This window comes from Sinocyclocheilus rhinocerous, unplaced genomic scaffold (genome assembly GCF_001515625.1).
Source record: "Sinocyclocheilus rhinocerous isolate Xijiao unplaced genomic scaffold, SAMN03320098_v1.1 scaffold2415, whole genome shotgun sequence".
NCBI classification, from domain to species: domain Eukaryota; kingdom Metazoa; phylum Chordata; class Actinopteri; order Cypriniformes; family Cyprinidae; genus Sinocyclocheilus; species Sinocyclocheilus rhinocerous.
Genome location: NW_015666566.1, coordinates 555175 through 580083, shown reverse-complemented (window position 1 = coordinate 580083; position 24909 = coordinate 555175). Strand labels below are relative to the sequence as shown.

The following is a 24909-nucleotide window of genomic DNA, read 5'->3' as shown; positions in this document are numbered from 1 at the left end:
CAACATTGTGCATTTTTGTTTGTCTGTTGATAAAATAAGCTTACAATTTACATTAAACCCTGTAGTTAGTTATATCAACAAAAGCAAACATGCAATAGCCTACATTTCTCATTTAAAAAATTTCCAAAAACAAACTCATGGGACCATTCGCTTCACTCTCTCCTAGGAGTATCCTGTTAGAGGATTAGATGTAACTCTCTACTACATTTCCTCCAATCAGATTCTAGGGCACGGTGGTGACATGGGCCAGAGATATGCTTTAGGGGCTTACCTGAGATCAGTTTATGGTTTGCCTGAAAACGGCTGTGGTTTGTGTCTGTAAGGCAACAGCTCGCCCTTGATCAGCTGCATTGGCCTTTCTTTCGCTGGTTAAGAGCTAATCCTGCCTTCATCTCATTATTGGATCTGCTGCTGTTTAGATGCTCAGACATAGCATAGCCATGGCATTGGCTTCTGAAAGCAACAAGTTAGAGGTGGTCACCCTTAAAAGTCAAAGAATCACAGTAAACATGTTACTTATGTGGCATTTGATGAAATACAGAGTTCAGGTGCAGGGCATAGAGAGGCTAACAAAATTAGCATGTAGCATGAATTAGCTTTCTGGATGCTAAGTTCTCTCGCTGTCAGCTCTGATTAGTTAATTACACAAAACCCAAATCTTATCAATTGGGTGTGAGAACGTGTTTTCTTTATGTTGTATACTTATATCTGTGTATGCTAATGCAAACTCTGGGTTTAATGTTTTGCTGTTTTTGAACCGGGCCAGCAACCACCCAGAACACCCTTGTAATCACATGGCAACCACTCAGAACACCTTAGCAACCTTATAGCAACCACTCAGAACATCTTGACATCATGCTGAAAAGTTTTGCATGGACAAATACCACTAATTTTCACACTTTTCTTAAGGAAATGTACATATTTCGTAATAGTGCAAAACAATATAGCATTAGATATGTTGTCATTTTAAAGGGAACTGAATTGCACATTATTTTTATTTATTAATATTAAGTAGATCAAATTCTTCACATTATAACTTTAACCTGGTTAACAGCTCCCATTGTTTTTAAGTGTAGTCTTATGAGGGGTAGCACTGTCCTTCAAGATTTAATCCCGTTAGCCCAGTGCTGCCACAATCCTAATCTGCACAGATTGCTGAAGTCCGCTCTGAATGGTCTCAATCCCCACGGAATGCCCAACCACTGCTAAACATTCAGGTAAAAAACTTGATTATAATAACTGCCTTCCTGTCTGGAATCTGTCATTTAGCATGATTTAGCATTATTTAGCATGATGATGGTGCTCTAAAAGGAAGTAGTGATTTAGATCTGATGAGTGTTTTAGGATTAGCCAGTATATTAATCCTTTTTACCATAAGTAAAATTACATTTCTGAAATTTTTTTTCAACTGGACTTACTTTAAATAGTTAAACACTATACAATAAGGTTGTAGACTATATATTAATGCTGTTTAGCATGGTAGTTAACATGATCGTACACCATTTATTAATTCTGCTTGTTCATTTCGGTTTCCTGTTCCATTCAATAGTTTAGGATCAGTAAGATTTTTTTTTATGTTTTTGAAATAAGTTTCACCAAAGCAGCATTTATTTGATCAGAAATATGGTAAAATATTGTGAAATATTACTACAATTTTAAAATGTATAAATGTTATAGCGTAAAAATTTAATTTATTCCTGTGATAAATTACCATTACCCCAGTCTTCAGTGTCATGTGATCTTTCAGAAATCATTAATATGCTGATTTGGTGAATGTTTATTATTATGATCAATGTTGAAAACAGCTGTGATACAATTTACTTTTTTTTTTGTTTTGTGGAAACCGTGATACATTTGTTCAGGATTCTTTGATGAACTAAATTTTACAAAGCACGTTTTTTATTATTGTTTTATTTTTTGTAACAACGTAAAGGTCTTTACTGTCACTTTTGATCAATTTAATGCAATGCTTGCTGAATTAAAGTATTAATTTCTTCTTCTTCTTTTTTTTAAATGTCCCCAAACCTTTGAACATTAGTGTTTACAAATACATTAAGGTTGTAAAAGTTGACATATGCTAATACATTAGGGACTAATATGAAATAGAATAAACAGTAATATATTTATAAATGAGCATTAACCAATAATTCATGTTAACTATTGCATTAACATAAACTAACACATATGTTGTTATTGTAAAGTCTTACAAACGAACAAATGAATTTACATTTAAATAAGATGTAAAAACAACCTGCAAGGAAATTTTTTAGCTACATAAGCTAAGTGCTGAAAAATAAACATTTTCCTATAACAGAAATCAAAAAGAAAGCAAGTGCAAGTGAGTCTATTGATAGACTTTGTTTACACACAAAACTACTTGGAATTGCATTTATTTATGTATTTTCACCATTTTAGATGCTAACACAGGTGATTAGTATTTTGGTCCTGAGAGCTAAACTTGCTTGGTGCATTTTGGTTTGTGCAAAACATTTAAATGGACAGAGTGAAAGATCAAAGAAGTGATTAAATGACTTTTGTTTGACTTCCTGAACACCCCTTGCCGTGCAACCAACTGCTAATCGTTTGAATGGCTGCCATATACTGGGCCTGCCATACTGGGTCTTTCATAACATCACATTTTATGTAAGACAATTGGGTCCAAAATAATCTTAGAGCGAGCCTGCCGTGAGAACTAGTCTGCAGACCCACAAAAAAACACTTTCATTGTTCTCCATCAAGCTTATCAAACCTCTTGTGTTTGCTAAAGGATGTGGCAAACGTGACATCATTCTATTTCTGAAACTGTTGTGGGGTTTCCCTGGAAAAACCACCCTAATAGTTTGGATGAATAGAAACTTCATTGGGCTTTCCCAAGGATGAAATCCTTGTCTTGGAAGCAACTCCCTTTAAATATTGTCGACTAAAGCATATGACACACGAATTAGCTCTGAAGGAGGGTCCTGGGTTTTAAGTTAAGCTTGACAAGGATGAAACATTATTAACTGTAACTTATTTCAGGTTAAGATTGTCTCCCTGTTGACTCAAACAATAGGTGTTTATGGCATTTTTCCATAGTCTATTCCATCATCAGCGAGTATTTATTGATTTAACAGAGTTTTTCCTTCCCTCAGGATGTTTAACTGGGTGGTGAAGGTCGTGCCACATCCTCATGATACACAGGAGGATCTGGGGGAGGAGGCGATCACTGCGGTAAACCCACAAGCCCATTAACATGGACTCATAATGCACACCTCACAAATATCTGTGACTATTTAACAGTGCAAATAATCTGATTGACACTAAATGGGGTCATGACCTACAACAAGTGTTTTAGTGTTTTACAACCATGAATTGGAAATGTATGTAGCCTAGTTATTTGTAGTTTGAAACCCCTGGCCTAGTGGTTAATGTACGTGATCTGACATAATGAGCCATGGTGCTCATGTGGATAATGTAAGTTTGAATCTTGCTTGCAACATTTTCTAAACCCATTCCCTTTTCCACACCCCATCATTTCCTGTCTTCCCTTTCTATATTATATCTATAAAACTGTTAAAAAGGCAAATAATACATTCAAAAATGAATCTGAATATTACTTTTTATTAATTCCTAGATATAAAAAATGATGCTCATATATTATTGTCTTGCTGTTGCATTGATGTCCTCTCATATAATGAACCTCTAATTCTCTTAAATCTCCCTCTGAAGAATGACAAAACATCAAATCGAGGTACATTTACAGCACTCTTACTGATTTAATGTGTTGCAACATGATTGTTTATTAGGTTCAATGTAAAATATATGGTCACACTTTATATTTGGTGGCCTTACAATGTACTAACATAGTAACAAGACTATGGTTTTTCTGCAAAATTCCCACATTTACTGCTAATGAGTGTGGGGTATGATTAGGTTTTGGGGTAAAGGTTGGGTTATGGATATAGTTATAGGAATGTTAAAAAGTGCAAGTGTTTTAAATCAAAACAAGTATAGTACATAATGTATATAGTATCAAATGGTTCAGAACATATAAGGCCAACTAATATAAAGTGTAGCACTGTCCAAATATATTGCAGTACTATAAAATCAAATTATAATATACTAATGCACAATGAGCCTCTATCTCTCTTATTGTCATGCAGACAAGTTCAATTCAACCAAAACAGGCAGGGAGGAAGACCAATCATCTCAAACCTCAAAGGACGGGTGAGTCTTGACCGATCTTTCCAGTAAAGTACACAAAAGACATTCTCTGACTGTCTGGACATGAAACATGCTGAAATCTGTATGTTTCAGTGTTCAGAGTGGTGTGTTGAACTGGATCTCCAACGGTTTTGCAAGCGCTCTGCCCCAACCGGCAGGGAGTCCTCTTCTTATGAGAGCCAACCCTGATGCTAAAGTATTGATTTCATGTCAACTAAAGTAGTTTGATATTTAATACCATTTGGTATGGCATATTAATGTGCACTCAAAGCAAATTTTTTTAAATTTTTATTTTGCAGTCACTTCAGGATGAAGGTTCTACGGACAGGTAAGGCAATGAATAGTATTCTTATCAAGAACATCAGTCCACTGAGGAGTCACTGTGCATGAAGTGTGTTTGACAGCATGGAGGCTGTACAGTGAGCCCTCTCTGTCTGCCAGGGCTGGAGTTATTGGCTGGATCTCACAAGGAATTGGAAAGGTGGTCCCGCAGCCTGATGAGAAATACATACGGGACGAGACTCCAGAATGTGAAGACGTCACAGATGTTAGAAAACTATGTGCAAGAAATTTCATTTTTATCAGAATAGTAGAAATAACCAAAAAAGATCAAAATGATCTAAACCTTAATATATGATTAAAAGCTTACAATACATACATTTAACAACAGATTAATGTTCTAATATTTATTATTTTAAAAATGTACTATTTAAGAGTATAAGCAGATACATGTATTTATATTTTAGAAAACGATTAATTAAATAAAATATATTAATCTTAATATTATTAATTTGGAAACAGTACCTATCTGATGTATATCTAAAAAAGAAAAGTTCAAGACAAACTTCTGAAACCGTATATGCGTATTATTATTCTAATTAATTAGTTATATTAATAATCAATAGTAAATAATTAATAAATATTAACTTTGTATGAAACATTTTAACAACTTTGAAAATGAATATTTTTTTGCTGTTTGTTTTACACTTTCTGTTTTCATTTGCTTTTACTATTTACTTAAGGTCAAAATTAATGATTAGCCGATTCATATTTATTTTATTTAATAAATGTAACCAATGTTCTTAAGAATATATTTAGAAATGTAAACAAAGTCAAAAAATGCATTTATTATTAATTTAAAAAAAACTATTTAATAATATATCGCTATCGTTTGTTCACTTGTCTAAAACTATATTATCAAATTAGTTAATTCATTAGAATTATAAATAGTGACTTTATATGGTACATTTTAAAAATGTTGAATTCTTGCAAATCACAATGAATAATTTTCTGCCGTTTCATTTGTTTTCTTTTCATTTTCTTTTTCTGTTTACTTCAGGTTTATGAGGCAAAGGACCTTCCAGGTGTGTATCAGTCAGTCTATTAAGAAAAACAGTTGAATTAATAAACTGTATGGGTGGGTTACATTTACTGTGTATCTCCTACACCAGATCAGGAGCCTTTGGCACATATACCAGTAGTAGAGCTTGTGTCAGAAGACGAGATGTCGGAGGTGGAACCAGCCGATCAGTTCCCTCCTAAGTGAGTGTCATTCTGTGAAGCACACGGGGGGAAAGTTGGCATTGTTAGGTGCAAATTGGGTGCCTTTAGTTAGCTAGCACCTATTGAAGGTGTTTACTAAGGCAAGCATATTTATTGCTATTATCCGTACTCAAAATCATATATAGCCACCTGAATCTAGAGACTTAAAGAAATAGTTCATTTACCAACCCCCTGGCCATCCAAGATGTAGATGAATTGCTTATTTCAATGTGTGAACAGTGTAATGAACTGGATAAAGAGCAGCTTCCAGAACGCTATACCGCACCATGTGACCAGACCCCCAAATTCCAGTTCTTCCACGCCGAGGTCATCACAGTGCTCAAACAAAGGTATTTTTAGCTATATTTATAGCTATAAATTAGCTATATTTTAAAAGATTGTAACTGTTTAGCTTCATATTTGCTTTGGTTCAGTTTATTCACCTCCTCCAGAGTCGATAACCAGCGTGACGGAGATCGATTCAAAACCTCCCAGGTGAGTCACGTCAAATTTGATTCTCTCTTTTGCAATTGCTTACTGGAAAACTGGCATAGATGTCCACTTCATGTCCCTCTTGTTTTCAGTATGGTGGGCTGGATTGTTCAGGGTCTTGGCCTTTCAATGCCACGACCGGTGCTTAAAAACAAAGAAGGATGTTTGGTAAGTGAGGTGTAAAGCTTTGACGGTATTAGCTCAGGTTTTATAGATGTTTCCCGATACTGACTCCCTTTCTTTCCACCAGGAGGACGGGAAGATTGTGCAAAATGGTGAGTAAGATGTTCCTCTTTCAACACAGTTTACACAGTTTTTAGTGACAAACTCGGTTTGTTTCCTGGAAACTCTAGCGTGGTTTCAGTAGAATATGAAAGCTCAAAGATCACTGCATGGGTAACAACATGACCCACTCTGTGAGACATCAAAATACAAGTAGAGGGTGAGCGGTTCTGTTGTAGTGTAGGACAAACTCGGAACTCAGTCCATCTTCTCCTTCTGTTACAGGGGAGAGGACACTGAGAACCCTTTAAACAAAAGGAGAGAGAGCACAACACAGCATTACACAGTCACAGAAAAATGGACAGTGGAGACAGATGCATTTGAAGAAGAACAGTGACTTTGTAGCTTTCTTGAATGAACAGGCAGCTATGAAAATCTACTGAATGTAATGCCCGACTTTCTCTGTACTGTATAACAAATATATTTTTAAAAACCTTTGTTTAACTTGCTGTATGACTAGCCAAAAACATATATATTTTTAATAACATTTATGTTTAACTTAAATTTAGACTCTCAGTATTGTATGAATAGCTGGCGTCTCTCAGATGGGTGTTTGTTGTTGCTGCTGCAGTGATCTTTATAAACTGACATTTAGTTTGGCTTGACTGTACTTGTCTTAAAACATTTATGATCCTCGTGAGATGTAATTATCATTCATTTTACTGCAAGTTTCCCTAATATGTGTTAAAAATGTACTCAAATGAAAAGAGTATAAAGAACACATTATTTTAAAAAGAGAAAAAAGTTGCATTGCCTTGACTTATAATTGTGGTTACTCTGTGGCTGCTTTTCAGGCTGCTATTAAGACATGTACATTACCGTTTAAAAGTTTGGGGTCAGTAAGATTTTTTTAAAGTGTTTTTTGAATAAATCTGTCATGCTCACCAAAATAGAAATATTGTGAAAACTTGTTATAGTTTAAATAACTGAGTTCTCTTTGAATATTTTTTAAGATGTTGTTTAACTTAAATTTTCAGCATCCTTACTCCAGTCTTCAGTGTCACATGATCCTTCAGAAATCATGTTGATTTTCTGCTCAAGAAACAATTATTATTATTATCAATTTTGAAAACTGTTGTGCTGCTTATTAATATTTTTGTGAAAACCATGATAACATTTTTTCTGGATTCTTTAATGAATAGAAAGTTCTAAAGAACAGCATTATTTGAAATATAATTTTTTTTACTGTCACTTTTGATCAATTTAATGCATCCTTGCTGAATAAAATAATTAATTTCTTAAAAATCTTACTGGCCCCAAACTTTGAACAGTGGTGTACACTTTATATGTTTTAATTTATTGTCATTTAATCTGTATATATTTAATGTACATTAATATTGTATATTCTTAATGTAATATTGTATTAATGCATTTCATTAATAAAGGAAATTAATAATTGCACTCATGTGTAAAGGGTTCAGTCTCTACTGGCATAATAATAATAATAATAAAATACCTTGGAAAAGCACATGCAGATAACTTTGCTCTCAACCACAGTAAATAACCATAATTAATTAAATAAGAATTTTTTTGAGAGAAACATTTTAAAAATATATCCTTTTATAATGAGCCTTTATTTAATCTTACAGATGTTTCCTATTTTCTAAGCAATCAAATGTCAGTGTGTCCTGGTGTTTGAAATATTAAAAGTAAAGGAATTATTAAAGCAAACCAAATGTAAATTATTGACCTGGATAACTGTTCTGTTCAAAAATACCTCATCACATTAGATTTAAGAGGACAAAAACCAGCACAGTAATAAAAATAAACATGACACTTTTTTTGTTTCTAATGTGAAGTTTTAAAACAGTCCTCAAGCATGGCTGTGTCTTCAGCAGGCAGTGCTCAGTCAGCTCCTGCAGACCTCGTTCTTGAGGAGATTGACTCTGAAGATGAGGTGCAAGAAAAAACATGTCCAACAACGAACTCGCAGCCAAATTCACAACCTCAAACACCTTGGTCACCGGAACAATCTCTTCCACTGAGTGTCATCACACCCTCACAAGCACACATTGAACTGGAGGACGCAGAGACCCAAACTGCACGATGGACGCCCATGATCGAGAACATCAGGAGAGAGGCGGAGGACACCGCCATATTAATTATGGAGGAACGGTAATAAATTTCTCTCTTGCTGGAAACACAGTGGCAGCTTGATGATCAAGTATTTGAAGTAATAGACTTAAAGGAAGAGTTCACCCAGAAATGAAAATTTGCTGAGGATTTATTCACCCTCAGGCCATCCAAGATGTACAAGAGTTTATTTCTTAATCAGAACAGATTTGATGACATTTTTCATTATGTCACTTGCTCACCAATGGATCCTCTGCAGTGAATGGGTGCCGTCAGAATGAGAGTCCAAACGGCTGATAAAAACATCACAATAATCCACAAACCATCAATTAATGTCTTGTGTAACAAAAAGCTACAGGTTTTTAAGAAACAAATCCATCATCAAGGCATTTTAACTTCAACCCGTTGCTTTCAGCTAAAATACTAGTCCTCTATCCATAATATTGCTTTCACCTGTATAAAAGTCATCTCTTCTGAATCAAGGGAAAAATATGCTCAGATCAACCACTATTTACAAGCGAAAACAGTCCAAATTAGCACTTCGGAAATTTGATGGTGGATTTTGATGCAAGACCCCAACAGGGGATGGACTTTTTCACTGAAAAGCATTATTATGGATTATGGACTTTGGCCAGAAATGAAAGTTTAAAGTTAAAATGTCTTGATGGATTTGTTTCTTAAAAATACACAGATTTTCACTTCACAAGACGTTAATTGATGGACTGGAGTTGTGTGGATTACTTGTGCATTATTGTGATGTTTTTATCAGCTGTTTGAATGCTCATTCTGACAGCACCCATTTACTGCAGAAGATCCATTGGTGAGCAAGTGATAATGCTAAATTTCTCCAAACCTGTTCCCATGAAGAAACAAACTCATCTACATCTTGGATGGCCTAAGAGTGAGTACATTTTCATTTTTGGGTCAACTATTCCTTTAAAAGTGAAAAACAAGCCTTATTTGTGGTGCTGTTCTCTGGTGCAGGTTGATACTGGAACGTCTGGCGATGGCTCGAATGGCAGAAGAGGTGGCACGGCAGACAGCAGAGATGGCTGTCAGGGAGTTGACACAGGCTCGGTTTGGCATTCAGACCATTGCAGAAGAGCCAGAAGATGTTGATCAAGAGTAATTCATGCACACCAACAAAAAATCAATCAAACTAATCTCTCTTTGTGTGTATGATAAATGTATATACTTTATATATATGCATACATACATACATACATACAGACAAAAAAATATGTTCAAAACCGTTTTTGCTTCTGAATATTTTGTGGAAATTGTGATTCATTACCACTCAATGGGTTGGGTAAGTAAGATTCAAAACTTATATAGTTTTATTCATGGTACAAAATATTTCAAATAATTGCTTTCTTTTGAACTTTCTATTCATCAAAGTCTCCTGAGAAAAAGTATAATGTTTCCCACAAAAATATTAAGCAGCACAACTGTTGGTTTTTCAGTGACCAATTCTTGAAATTTCACCATTTGTCCCTCTAATATTAAATATTTGGTAACATCCTTGATAATGCATACCAAAACCTTAATAACTTGATTTTTTTCTGTGTCACAGATTACAAGTGCTGCAGGAAGAGGAAAGTGATATAGACGTCATACGAAATCAAATTGCAGAGTAAGACATACTGGGGAAAAAAACAATTTTTATTATAAATTCAATCAACTGTTCTCATGCTTTCCTTGTAGCGAACATGTTTTATTTGTATTTCTCTGTATTTGTAGGCTATATCATTGTTTTATACCAATATGGCCACACATAATTACAATACACGCATTTCCGGTGCCCTGCTTAATATTTCAATATTATGTTGTGTCCTGGCAACCGCATAGCATCCCATAGAGACTCACGGTGCCCCCTCTGCGGTTGCTATAGTTACTAATCGCGCCTCTGATGCTTGTTTTCTGCCTCGACTCTGTGAAGGATGGCGCAGATTCCCCACTTCCAAAATAAACATTTTTATCGTTCTAGTTAATCGCGTCAATATATCATACAACTAACATCACGTTAATTTATAAACAAACGGCACAAAAATGGATGGACATGGATACTGTGTTACCTGATGCGCTCAGAGACCGCGTCTGATTTCAGAGTAAGTTCATTATAATAAACACGACGGTAACGCGTCAAGCCAGCTTATAGTTTATAATATTTTGGAAATGTTTAAAATTAACCAGAGATTCTTGGAAATCAAAACAGGCACATCTCAGTCTGTTGTTGCTCCATCATGCGAAAATTGTGCTTATGTGAGTTTATTTATAGCTGACACAAATGTGTTAGTTGCTTACCGATGTGATTAGCTTGTTGTTTAGATAAAAGCTGATGTCTGCGTCATGACTTGTGTATACACAGGTGTCAAGTACCTTCAGTTAAGGAGTTTCTTCCAGAAGGACAAGAGGCAGAGGCTGTAGACACTGCGTTCACAGTTCAAACCCCTGTGGAGGAGTTCAAGTCCTCTTCACCTCTACAGGAGGAACTAGAGCCTGAGGAGCTTCTCTATGAGGAGGAGCCCAGGGACTCCAGTGAAGCCGAAGAAGAACCTGAGCCGATCACTCAGCAACCTCAGTCCATTACCAGCACCTCTGTCTCACGAACTGATTCACCGGTAATTCATGTATACTGTCCATCTAACTTTAAACTTGGACAAGGTCTTCCTGTTAGTCTTCCGGCTTTATCTCTCTTACATTGTTTTACTTTTGTGACTTTCGCACATACTTATTATTCAGTGTGTAGCCTACACCAAGTAGGCTACATAAAACTCCCTCAGAAGTTAGATTGAATAAAGTACACTGTGCTCACACAAGCACAGTACTGCAGTGATCATATTTTTTCTTGGTATTAGTGCAGATTTTTGCCTCTCTGTGTTACAATGAAATGTGTTATATTACTATTATTTTGCTTTATGTAGGTGGAGAGTACAGCTCCTGAAGAGGAAAGCAGTGGTGAGTGTTCATCTTAGTCATTCAGAATAGATAATGTAAACACAGAATGAAATCCCAACTGACATTATTTATTACTCAGATGAAAAAAATCACACACAGTGGCCCTAAAAATTATTTGGACATATTTAGACATTTAAAGGGGTCAAATGATGTTGCTAAAAAGAACATTATTTTGTGTATTTGGTGTAATGAAATGTGTTTATGTGGTTTAAGGTTCAAAAAACACATTATTTTCCACATACTGTACATTATTGTTTCTCCTCTATTGGCAGAGTCTTAACTTTTATAAAGAATATCTCTTTGGATTTGAGACTTTAGTCTTTGCAACTTTACAGATCTTCTTTATGCACCAAGTGCTTGTAACACTCCAAAGAGAAAGGAAAAATTTAAATCGCATCATATGACCCCTTTAAGACAAACCTTTATTTATTATTGCCATTGCATTGTAGTTCACATTAACTATGGACATGTTGTGCTAACTTTTGACAACCAGAAAGTGTTATGTAAACCAGTTTGTTTTCCAGCACAAGTGTTTATGAATTAATTGCTGTCTTGAAGTATCCTGTATAATTGTAATTATAGTAATTTTAATTTTCAGCTATTATTGCAAATTTTCAATTTAAAGGGGTCATATGATGCGATTTCAATTTTTCCTTTCTCTTTGAAGTGAAGTGAAGCAGTGTAGCGCTTGTTGTTTGTCATTTCTCCGATCACAAATGCAGACATGGTTTTATGTTTACGCGTCGCGATGCAACACGCAACGCGTAAAAGCATTGGATAGCTGGCCAATCAGAGCACACCTCGTTTTTCAGACCGATGAGTTTTGTAAAAATCGACGCGTTTCAGAAAGGTGGGGCATAGAGGAGAAACAATAATGTATAGTATGTGGAAAATTAGTTTTTTGAACCTTAAACCGCATAAACACATTTCATTACACCAAATACACAAAATAATGTTCTTTTTAGCAACATCATATGACCCCTTTAAAGAAAACTTAGCATTTAGTGGAAAATATTATTTGTGAAAATATGTGCAATAGTATTATTAGAATAATTTAAAAAAAATAATATTAAATAGTGAATGGAAAAAAATTAATAAGTATAAAATGATAAATTCATAATTTTCAGTCCTGTGCCAGTTAAAATGTTGGCAGGGAAAGTAGAACACTGAACTAATAGCCCGACTAGGCAAGCAGAAAAAAATCATTTCCATTGAGTTCTGGCATTTCTATTGATTTATTATTTTGTTAACCTAACAAATTTATTTTTGTGAATATTTTTGCTAGAAAAGTGTTCTTGTGTTATATAAATGTCACTTGGTTTGATATTTTATCTAATTCGATACGTTTTGGGGCCACTGTAATTGGCATTTCTGGACATTATTATCAGAATGTTCATATGGTGGTCCAGTAGTGCACAACACAATGAAATCTCCACAACACAACGGAAGATTTCACAACGCAACACAACGTAAATTAGCACAACACAATGGAAACAAGCCTCAACACAACGAAATTAGCACAACACAATGGAAACAAGCCGCAAAACAATGAAATTAGCACAACACAATGGAAACAAGCTGCAACACAACGGAATTAGCACAACACAATGAAATTAGTCCTATGCATTGTGTTGTGGCATTTTCGTTGTGTTGTGCACTACTGGTCCACCATATGTTCTATATGACAGAGCATCAAATATTGTACACATTTCATGCAATATACAATATATTTGACTATGTGTTGCTGTCCCCACAGTCCCTTCCAGATGTGATGTGCTGAAGAGGTGTTTCATGCGTGTACCATATGCGTCACAGGCCCTTGACAACTTCAACCAGTTCCTGAAAGACATTGACGTCACTTTGCCCAAAGTGCCTTCCATGCCCAATCTGCCCCCTGCTCTCTCTCAAATCACCCAACAGCTGCCGTCACTCCCTCCTCAACTGGCACAGCTACCGCAACAAATTTCCCAGAGATTCTCCAATATCACCCCACAGTTCCCAAACCAGACGCTTTTTAGTGCTCCTCATTTTCCCAGCTTCCCCGTGCAGTTATCCCGCCTCCCACAACAGCTGTCCAACATTCCGCAACAAATTTCAAACCTCCCGCAAAAGGTATCCAACTTTCCACAAAGGCTGACCAGCATTCCACGGTTTTCCATCCTTCCGCAACAGGTCTCCAACATTCCACAACAACTCTCCAGCATTCCACAAAAAATATCCAGCATTCCACAAAAGATAACCAACATTCCACAGAAGATATCCAGCATTCCACAGTGTGCCCAGCAGTGCTACTCTAACATTCAAAGCCATCTCAACAAACTTAAGCCGGAACAAGATGCCCAAGGAGCAACCGCAGAAGAGTAGGGATCTGGAGTTGGACCGTCTCGTCCGCCAGTCCCCGCTCCAGTCCCCACCTACCCCTTCACCCTCTTCCCCAAGCTCCGTCCTAGACTTACCCAATGTGCCCTCTTACCCCCGTCTGCCACCCATCACCCCTTCTAGGCAGTTGTCAGGCGTCTCCAACCCTGCCTTTCACATTGAGGACGACCCGACCTCTGCTAGACCCTCAGGTGATCCACGCTGTCGCCTTTTTTGTTAGACTAGTCTGTGCTATGCTTTTCTTATGCCTTGCTGCCAAATGTGACTTAGAAAAAGTTAGGTTGTGGGTGCCTGTAGTGACCAAAGTGACCTCTTTATGTTCCAACCATTGACCTCATTCCCTAAGGTCCATTTTACCTCAAGGTAAATCTTGAAGAGGGTGCTACTGAAGGTGTCCGTGTCAAGGTTTCTTATGTGTTTCTTTATCGAGTATCGTCTAATCTCCAGTGAGCTCCAGACTGAGTGTGCACCCGGCCGTGAATGTCGAAGATGTCGACTCCGACCGAGGGAAAGGAGGAAGACGATCTCGCCCCATACCACCAATAATAAACCCACAGGACTCTAACCTCAAAACCCTCACCGTCCCTGGTGCCCGTAAAGCCAATCGGACCAGGTAAATCTGCCTTGTTTGATTAATCAATGGATGTAGAAAAGTGTGGTTACATTAGCAATATTTCACAGGCAAAAAGATCTATTGTTTTTTTGTCAATGTAGCAATGTATAAGGCACTGCTCACACAGAAGTCACTTCCAAATCAAGAAGTAATGCGGTGAATTCATGTGAACAACTTGAACCCTCATGCGAAATTCCAGATTACATGGATTCTTATCGAAATGGTTGGATTGCAGACAATGGTATAGGTGACCACACCTAAAGAGTAAATATAAAGGACATTTGCACTGCACTTGTCCTGTGATAACATAAAGCCCAAACTACACTTCATGTTTTACAGAAACTTCCACTTTCCCACTGTCTGAGGGAAACTCTTAAAGCCATGTGTGCTGTTCACATCCAATGAATGTTATTGCCCTCATAAATATGCAAATCATAATGCTAATCCAGGGTTTACAAATATACATTGAATTAACAAGTTCAACTGTGAAAAATACACAAATATTGATATACATTTTATGTTTTGTTTCTTTTCTGTTCTGTTGTCTGTGCACACACAATCACTTACGCACATATATACACGTCACTGGATGCAAACAGTGCATGCAGAGACAGAAAACCACAGACAATTTGGACCAAGATGTAAGATGTTTTAAATAAGTCTCTCAAAACAATCCACTCCATATTCTCCTCTTCATTTTGTGCATCTGTGTGCCTATTATTAAGTATGTGAAGACTTTCCCATTAACTTACTTACCATATCAGAGTTGTTGTTTTTTTCATTTCATTTTTCAATGCATTTATTGTAACTTGTCTTATTTTTGTGATTAGTCCTGTAGAGCCCCATCATAACATACCCTTGTTGTCTTCTTACAGCAAGAGACTTTACTCACAAGATGATGAGGAAGAAGAGGAGTTAGAAACTGCAGTCCGGGCCTGGCCAAGCCAGAGTAGCATCTCAAGTGCAGATGACGGGTAACAAATACATACTCTTTTAAAATGTGAAATTAACATGAATGCATGAAAATGTTGCTGGAAATGTGGCACAAAACACATTACATATATAGGCCAGTTGCAAATTATGTTGATGTTCTTTAGTGTGCTTTGGGAAACCCAAGAACAATATATATAAATATGGGATTGTTTTGGTGACTTTTTTTTAATGCAGTATTTATCTTCTGTCTTCAGGCTAAATCAACGGCCAGCCTCTTCAGCCAGCCAAACTAGTACTGTAGTAAATGAGAGGTTACAAGAGCTGGTCAAGCTGTTCAAAGAGAGAACAGAGCGAGTCAAAGAGAAGCTGATTGATCCAGATAACTCGGATGATGAAACACCACCTGCCTGTGAGTTAAACCCAAAATATCACACCAAGTGGCATTTATTGTAAAGAATGTCAGGAGATGCTAGCAAAAATTCTAGCAAATTGTTTCTTATAAATGAGTTTGTTGACAAAACAATACATATAATGTACTTAATCAAGACAAAAAGTATTTGGACGCTGGTTGTCAAACATTATTTAATGAACTTAGTTCCTAATTAAAGTTGGGGCTAGTTGTTTAAAAAAAAAATTGTTGAGAAATGCTGTATGATTTCTTTGCACATGCCACTTAAGTTGTTATTCAGTTTGAAATTCATACATTTTATGTGTGACTTAAGTGTACACATACTTTTGAGGGCTATTACAGTTTCAAAGTGTATGTACCAAATAATATGCTCTTTTATGAACAGCCCCAGCTAAGCAAGCTCCAGCTCCTCCTCCTCCTCCTGAACCTCCAGCAGAGCAGAAAACAGAGCAGGAGGTACCCGAGGCCCCTGCTGAGAAAGAAGAGGAGAAAACAAAGGTCCTGTGCTGTAAAGTGAAACCTCAGTCCAAGATTGGTCGGCTTCTGCAGTACGGTTTTCCATCCAGCATCGACCCCTTCACCAGTGAGCGCTCCTCCCGTCTCCTGCACTCCTCTCTTCTCTTTGTAATCCTGAAGACTACAACTGTCTAATTTTAGCTGTCTTGGCATTCCATACTCGCACATAAATCCGATCAGTTACTGATTTTCCTTCATTTTTTGTTCTGTTCTCACACCCTTTTCCTCCTACGCTTCACATTTTTAAACTTAAGCCTTTGATAACTAAGCATCAGGTTTATAAATTATAAATTAAAAGAAAAAATTGTGCTTTTGTATAAAGGGATACATTTGGTGCACATTGGTGATTTAATTAAATTTATATTTATATTTGTTAATTCATTTAAATCATTCAAGTTTAATGTAAATAAATTAAAAATTAAACATTGCAACTCCAAAATTTGTTTGGTTTTAAATAAATATTTTGGTGAACCTCAATATTTGTTTTCCATAAACCATTTGAGTAATCTTCCATTACTCTGTATTCTCTGTAGATCTGATCTACGTACTTTGGCTGTTTTGCGTGTCTTTGGCGTTTAACTGGAACGCGTGGATGATTCCTGTGCGTTGGGCATTTCCATATCAAACACCGGATAACATCCATGTTTGGCTGTTGATTGACTACTTATGTGATGCCGTTTACATACTGGACATCCTGGCCTTTCAACCCAGACTGCAGTTTGTGCGTCATGGAGACCTTGTGGTAAATATAGACAAAGACAAGCAAAATATTAGAGTAAAATTTATGTTTTTTTCACCCTGTGTTTTGAAAAATATTTGTTTTCAGACCGGCAAGAAAGAGATGAGAAATAATTACATCAAAGCTGTACGATTCAAGGTAGTGAGACATTTACGCTGTTTATCGTTTCATTAAATACAAATTTGAACTTTTTCAGACTGACCAAATTTGATGCTCTGAGGTACTGGACACATTCTGTAGTCTGAGGATGTAATTTCCTGTGTTGCAGCTGGATGTGGTCAGTCTACTTCCTCTGGAACTCCTCTACTTCAAAATAGGGATTAATCCACTTCTTCGCTTACCCAGGATCCTGAAGGCAAGCTGCTACTCTGACCATCTAACTGGACTTTAGAAAGATCAGTCCATGATGAACTTAGCTAATTCATTAATGTGTCCTTCCTTTGTGCAGTTCATGTCTTTCTTTGAGTTCAACAAGCGTCTGGAAGCTATACTGACCAACGCTTACGTTTACAGGTTAACTGTTAGCTTCTATAAACCTTTCTATTGAGAATTTGTGCAACATTTTATTTGGAGTGTTTATGCCCGTTCATATCTCTCATTTCATTTATCAGAGTTATTCGAACCACCACCTACTTGCTGTATGCCGTCCACTGCAATGCATGTCTGTACTACTGGGGCTCTTCATATGAAGGTCTGGGTTTCTCAGAATGGACCTATGATGGGACAGGCAATAGGTAAGTTAATCAGTTCTGTTATTAACTTTCGTTTACATCCAATCCAGTTTTTTTTTGCACCAAAAACAGTTTTACATGTTTTGCTCCTGTACCTTTAAGAATTATGTATGTAAATGACCTGTTATGATTGGCTGTAATTGATGCACCAACATAAGGTTGTTTATTATAGTAGGCCAAACTGCTGCATAGTCATTAATATGTAAATGTGGGCAGGCATATGTTAATTTACTCATGTTTACAAATCATGGTGATTTTTTAAAACAAATAACAAATTTTCTCCTATAACCCCTTTAAATTTTATCTTTAAACATAATATTTTCAAAGTTTATATTTTAAAATATAACTAATTTGTTTATATTCACTTTGTGACTGTTTCAGTTATTTTCGCTGCTACTACTTTGCTGTGAAGACTTTGCTGACCATTGGTGGTCTGCCAGAACCCACAACACTTTTTGAGATTGTGTTTCAGCTCATCAATTACTTTATTGGAGTGTTTGTGTTCTCCATCATGATTGGTCAGGTAAGGCCATTATCATTGTGTGAAAGGCATCAACTGATTGGTTTTCAATAGTGTTTAATATCATTGATCGAGGCTTGCGTTGTGTCAGATGAGAGACGTTGTTGGTGCAGCGACTGCGGCTCAGACAAACTATCGTGCCTGTGTGGATAACACAGTGAAGTACATGGCCTCCTACCGCATCCCTAAAGATGTGCAGAACAGAGTGAAAACCTGGTACAGCTACACGTGGCAGTCCCAAGGCATGCTGGGTAAGACCATAAGACAGACATCAACGCCAAAATACATTACAGGCATTTATCCATAATGGTCAGTTGATTACTTTAGATAAAAATTGACATTATGTGGTTTCATGCAGATGAACAAGAACTATTAGATCAACTACCCGACAAGATGAGGCTGGATATAGCAGTGGACGTCAGCTACAACATTATAAGTAAAGTGCCACTCTTCCAGGCAAGTGCTAAAACTTAAAAATCTGCATAAATTCTAATAAATACAGTAAAATTCTAACAAATATATTTAAATTATATATATATATATATATGTGTGTGTGTGTGTGTGTGTGTGTAAAATAAACAATTGGATGGATGTATGTATGAATGAATGAATAAATAAATAGTATAATGTGCATAAATGAAAACTTTACATTTCTACTTTTAAATCACTAAAGTACATGGCCTTGTTTTTTACAATTGTAAGTGCCTTAGGTTAACTGCATTTTATTAAAAAAATTAGGTAAATCTTTAACCTGCCTTGACATTGCTGCTGTATTCCTTATCTGCATCTCTTTTTCCCTGCATCGTGTTTTTCTCAGGGCTGTGATAGACAGATGATCTTTGACATGCTGAAGAGGCTCAGATCAGTGGTGTACCTTCCAGGAGACTATGTCTGCAAGAAGGCAAGGAACATAAAGAAGATGTTTAGACTGCGGCTCGTGTTTGTGAAGACAAGTCATTTTACTATAGCAGTAAAGGTAGAGATATATTAATTAATTTATTACAGGATGAAGTGGGTCGTGAGATGTACATTATAAAGGCAGGGGAAGTCCAGGTAGTTGGTGGTCCCGATGGAAAGACAGTGTTTGTGACCCTGAAAGCAGGAGCGGTGTTTGGAGAGGTCAGGTAAGGGCCGCAGTTTCTAGTTTTGTCAGTATATAATCCCTCATTGTCAAATTTGCTTTTAGTTCATGTCTTCTTCTCCAAAAAAGCTTGCTTGCTGTGGGTGGAGGAAACCGGCGGACAGCTAATGTTGTAGCACGTGGTTTTGCTAACCTCCTCATCTTGACCAAAAGGGACCTGAATGAGATCATGGTGCACTATCCAGAGTCCCAGAAACTGCTGCGCAAGAAAGCAAGGTGAGTGCAACTACTGAAAGGAAAATAATGAGCCATAAGGATTTCCCAATTTTTACTTTCATTTTCCACTACGATGAATCAACGATATTTGACTAGTAATTTCACCAGGTAATTGTCCAGCCCTAGCTTCTGTTCAAATAATGTGTGACTTGCTGTTTGCCCGTAAGGAAAATGGTGATGAAGGATAAAAAGCCTGCTGAGAAGAAAGAGGAAGAAAAGGAGCCCATCCCGATTATTCCTCCTCGCGCCGAGACGCCCAAACTGTTAAAAGCTGCGCTGGAGATGACAGAGAAAACAGGAATGAAAGGAACATGGTCCAAAATTAAGGACAGGAGCAACAGATCGAGTGTCTCCTTGCAGGTACATACCTTGAATTTGACCCAACAAAATTTATTTAAATTTAATAATTATATATATATATATATATATAGATAGATAGTTGTAAAAAAATATTTGTAATATATAATAAGTATTTATCAAATATATTTCTTTCATTTCTTTCTTATGTAGCACTCCATTTCTTCCTCTGCGGTGCCCAACTCTCCAGTCCATGAAGCGCACTCAGATCAAGACACAGACACTCTGTCTCAGATATCAGACAGTTCAATGCAAATCCCCACGACCCCCACCGGCGCTGGAGACAGGAATGCATTTGCTGAAGAGGGCCCAGCAGAGGAGGAAACTAAATAGAAAAGAAGTAATCCAGTGGCAAATAATGCAGCTACGAAATAACCCAGACAACTGAGACCATCAAAATAATTTGCAGGACACTGTTGTGCTCAGTGTTTTGCTTCTGAAACGGGACATGAGGTCAGGTACAGTCAGTGAACTCAGGAATTCTCATTTCGTTTTCTCATTCACAATCTAAATTAATGATATACAGTAATAAGCAGAATATAACTTCTCATACATCAATAAGCATATCATACTAGCATAACCCATGAGGTCTACCCAGGATGTCTGGATGCTTTTAGCTTTGGTCAGATGTCAGTTACTGTAGTGAATTATAGAAATAGTCAACTAATAAGATTATTTCACTCTTGATAAATAACATGATGTATGTGCTTACACCTGTTAACATCCCTAATGAAGAGCTATTGCATTAAAACAGACCTGAAATCTTGTTTGCTTCTGCTATCCAAGTGCCTTAATAAACATTGAACACTGTTAAGCACTGTACACACCCTCAGTGCTCATTGCTATATGAGCTCATATATATTTTAGCATTATGTAGCATTTCGTCCCAGTTTTTCAAAGTATATCCTAGTGTCCCAACAGTTCACTTAAAAACGCAATACATTTCAGCTGTGTGGCCTGTTTGAAACACTCTAGGTCTAAACTAAAGATGTTACATTAATATGATATGCACATTAATATGTAACATTTTCTCTGAATGTATAAACTGCATCTTTTGGAATTATTGTTATACTTTCAGGTCGGTTAGTTTCTCTGTGCAACATCTGTCTGCTGAAGATAATAGTGTCAAAGTGTTGAAATACAAGTGATTTTATTCCTCTGTTCATGATATCCAGATGTAGGAGGAAAAGTTTTTGCTGCCATTAACTCAAATCAAATAGTTAACAGCTTTTCAGAAGCAAGAACAGATGGGCAGAAGGTTTAAAAAATGAAAATCGCCTTTTTTATATGAACTGTCTCTGAAGACTTGTTTTTAATTACGTTTTCTTGTTTTTATAGCTTCCTTGATATATAAGTGTACGTCAAACACTGGAAAGTTAGTTATGCTTGTTGGACAATAACACGTTAAATGGAATATATACTTTTGAGCTAGCAGCTAGACATTATGTACAGGCTTTATTTATGAGTATTATTTACTTGTGTAAATGTTGTTGATTGCTGATACTGTTTATTTGTATTACATTGCTGTTGCAGAATGTTTAGTATGTGTTTAGTACATTCTGAGCAGCTAAAATGTTTTATGGCCTGAGTGACTCAATTGTAAATAATTCAAATAACTGTAAATAATAATCTCTAGGTCAGTGTTGAGTGATTTGAAATTGTGTCAGAATTAAAGTAAATGATTGTATGACTATCTGTATATTTTTCTTTGATGCTCCACTGTACAATGCTTTTCTGTTCTTTCAAAAAACAATTCTCCATTTTTTTCTCCTTTCTCCCTTTTTTATTGCAGAGCAAGAATTCTTACACAGAAATATATATACACAGGATATACACAGTGTACTATTGTTACAATAATAGTAGCATCAAAACAATAAAATTCGAAATCATCAAATTTAGTTACAAACTCTTTTACAATAAAAATATATCTGAAGTAATTAGCCGCGTTTTTAATTTTGTGCGTTTTTATATATGTTTTATGGATTATTGTTTTAAGTTACAGAATGCACATTTAGTCTCCATGTCTCCAATAATCTCGAGACTAGAAAAGTTTCAAAGAACCGACTGAACACCAGATATAGTCATCATAATCATCAGATCCTCCTGTCCACCCTCTAGTCCCTGGCTCTAGGCATCACAGGGATTCCACTTCGCTGGTTTGAATCCTATCTCACTGGTAGGTCTTTCAGGGTGGCCTGGGGAGGGGAGGTATCCAAAGCTGTCACTGTGGTTCCTCAGGGATCAGTTCTTGGACCCCTCCTCTTCTCAATATACACTACATCACTGGGTCCCATCATACAGGCACATGGTTTCTCCTACCATATGCTGATGACACACAGCTATATCTTTCATTTCAACCAGATGATCCAACGGTAGCTGCACGGATCTCAGGCTGCCTGGCAGACATCTCGGCATGGATGAAAGAACATCACCTACAGCTCAATCTGGCAAAGACTGAGCTCCTTGTTTCCCTGCCACTTCAACTCGACAGCATGACTTCACCATCCAGTCAGTGCAATTAAAAGGAAAAAATGAAATCGCATCATATGACCCCTTTAAAGGTGCACCGACAAATTTTTAATTTTAATTATTTTTTAATTGTTTGAAATTGTGCAATCTCATCTGTACATTTTCTTATGATCAGCTTACGCCACAGTGATGGTTATGTTTAGGGGTGGGGTTGGGGGTTCATGAAATAATGTTCTTTTTAGCAGCATCATATGACCCCTTTAATATAGTCAACTTAGCATGTTATAATTGTTACAATAGTATAGAGTAAGCATTAACATGCATTGGTGTTTTTAATGTGAATCCTTTCAGTATGATGCAGCGGATTTGGAAAATCGAATCAAGGCTGGGTTTAAGGATATTCACCAGCTTTTGGATGATGAAGAAAAGGCAATGTTTAATGAACTAAAACTGGAAAAGAAGGAGAAACTGGAAAGTATGAAAATTAAAAATGAGATGATCAGTGAAGAAATTCAAATGCTCACAACTACTATTAAAGACTTGGAAAAGGAGTTAAATAGTGGGGACATCAGAATAATTCAGGTTAGCTCTTTGTTTTGTCTTATGTTTTATTAAAGTGAATTCAAAAATTGCTCAAATTAAACCGTTCCTATTTCCTACATTTTCAATAGAAATTCAAGGACACATTGGTGAGGTAAGCAGGGTTTCTTCTCCAACTATGACAAAGTTTTGAAATCAAGCATAAGTTCTCACTGCTTAATATTTTTTTTCCAGAGCCCAGTGCAAACCTGAGGATCCAGAGATGACTCCAGGAGATCTCATTGACATTGCAAAGTATGAGGGCAACTTTAATCACAATGTTTGGCAGAAAATCAGATGATCTATCAGTTACAGTGAGTCAATCTATAATTCAAACTCTTGTAAATACACAAAATACAGCCTTTCTTTCAGTGTTTCATTTCTGCTCTTAAACACTCTTTCTCTTAGCTCCTGTGGTTCTGGACCCTAACACAGCCAACTTTCACCTCACATTATCTGTTGATCCGACAAGTGTGTGGAATCCCAGTAAATCTGAGGTGATTAATGAGCAGAGTAACAATAACATTGAGAGATTTGCTGATTGTCCCTGTGTGCTGGGCTATGTGGGATATTCCACTGGGAAGCACACCTGGGACGTTGACGTGGAGGAGAACACGTCCTGGATGGTGGGTGTCGCCGTAGAGTCTGTCCAAAGAAAAGGAACCAACGGCTTGCCCAGTGGAATCTGGTGTATCGGGCATGACAGGGAGGTACTTAGTGTCATGGATCCTCTGGAGTCCCATGTCCCGCTACATGGATTTGTGAAACCCACAGTAGTGAGGGTGAACCTGGACTTGAGTGCAGGACGGCTGTCGTTCTCCGATCTTCTGGGAGAGACGGTCTATCACACCTTCACACACAATTTCACTGAGAAGGTCTTTCCATTCTTTTATACTAAGTGCCATTTTCCTCTCACTATTCTGCCTAAATCGTTCAATAAAGAAATCTAAAGTGCCTTTGCATTTGAACCAATTCAGTGATTTAGTTTTGTCTTTTGCTTCTCCAAGGCAGATTTAAATTTGAGTTGAAGTACCGCATTACATTTACTAAATTTAGTTTTTACGAACATTTCATTGCTATGGTATGTCTTGTGTTTGACGGAAAAGACAGCCTTGATATTTCTGCTTTTGCTGTGTTCTTGGGGTTATTATGGTGGTTTAGTAAGTATTAAAATTTAGTAAGCTTTAAAAAAATGACATTGGTGTTATAGTCATTTATATAGGCTGTTTGTAATGACTTTTGCTGAATGTATAAGGTTAATCAAAAAGTTCATTTGTTAAGCAAAAGTTAATTTATGCCTTCATTACCAAAATAAAGCATTGCATTATAATCGAGAAGAGGAAAAGAAATGTCTTGGTACTTGTTTGTGTTCAATTGCCATCAGTAAAGATGCATTTAATTTGAAATGTTTTAATGTTTAAATAGTTAATATAATGATATGTTTATTTTTAAGAATCATAAGTCATAAACATGTCTCAATCCAACAGGTTTAGCTACCTGAATGAAAAAGTCTTTTAATTAAAGGGGTCACATGATGCTGCTAAAAAAGAACATTTATTTTGTGTATTTGGTGTAATGAAATGTTTATGCGGTTTAAAAATGTGCTGCACACATCTGAATATTTGGGTTGAACTGTTCTGGAACGTTGTTGTAAATACAACTTAACCACTGATTTCTAGTCGTGTCCATTTTTGGAAGGCCAAACAAAGTAGTTTCGCTTTCACAACGAAACACACAGCGCCTTCACGACATGGCGG

At 36.6% G+C, this 24909-nt stretch overlaps 2 pseudogenes; both read left to right on the top strand.

Annotated features, from left to right (window-relative positions):
* Window positions 1-1144: 1144 nt before the first annotated feature.
* Window positions 1145-21837, top strand: LOC107732815 (cyclic nucleotide-gated cation channel beta-1-like; annotated as a pseudogene).
* LOC107732784 (tripartite motif-containing protein 35-like) lies at window positions 20553-24184 on the top strand (annotated as a pseudogene).
* The last annotated feature ends 725 nt before the right edge of the window (window positions 24185-24909 follow it).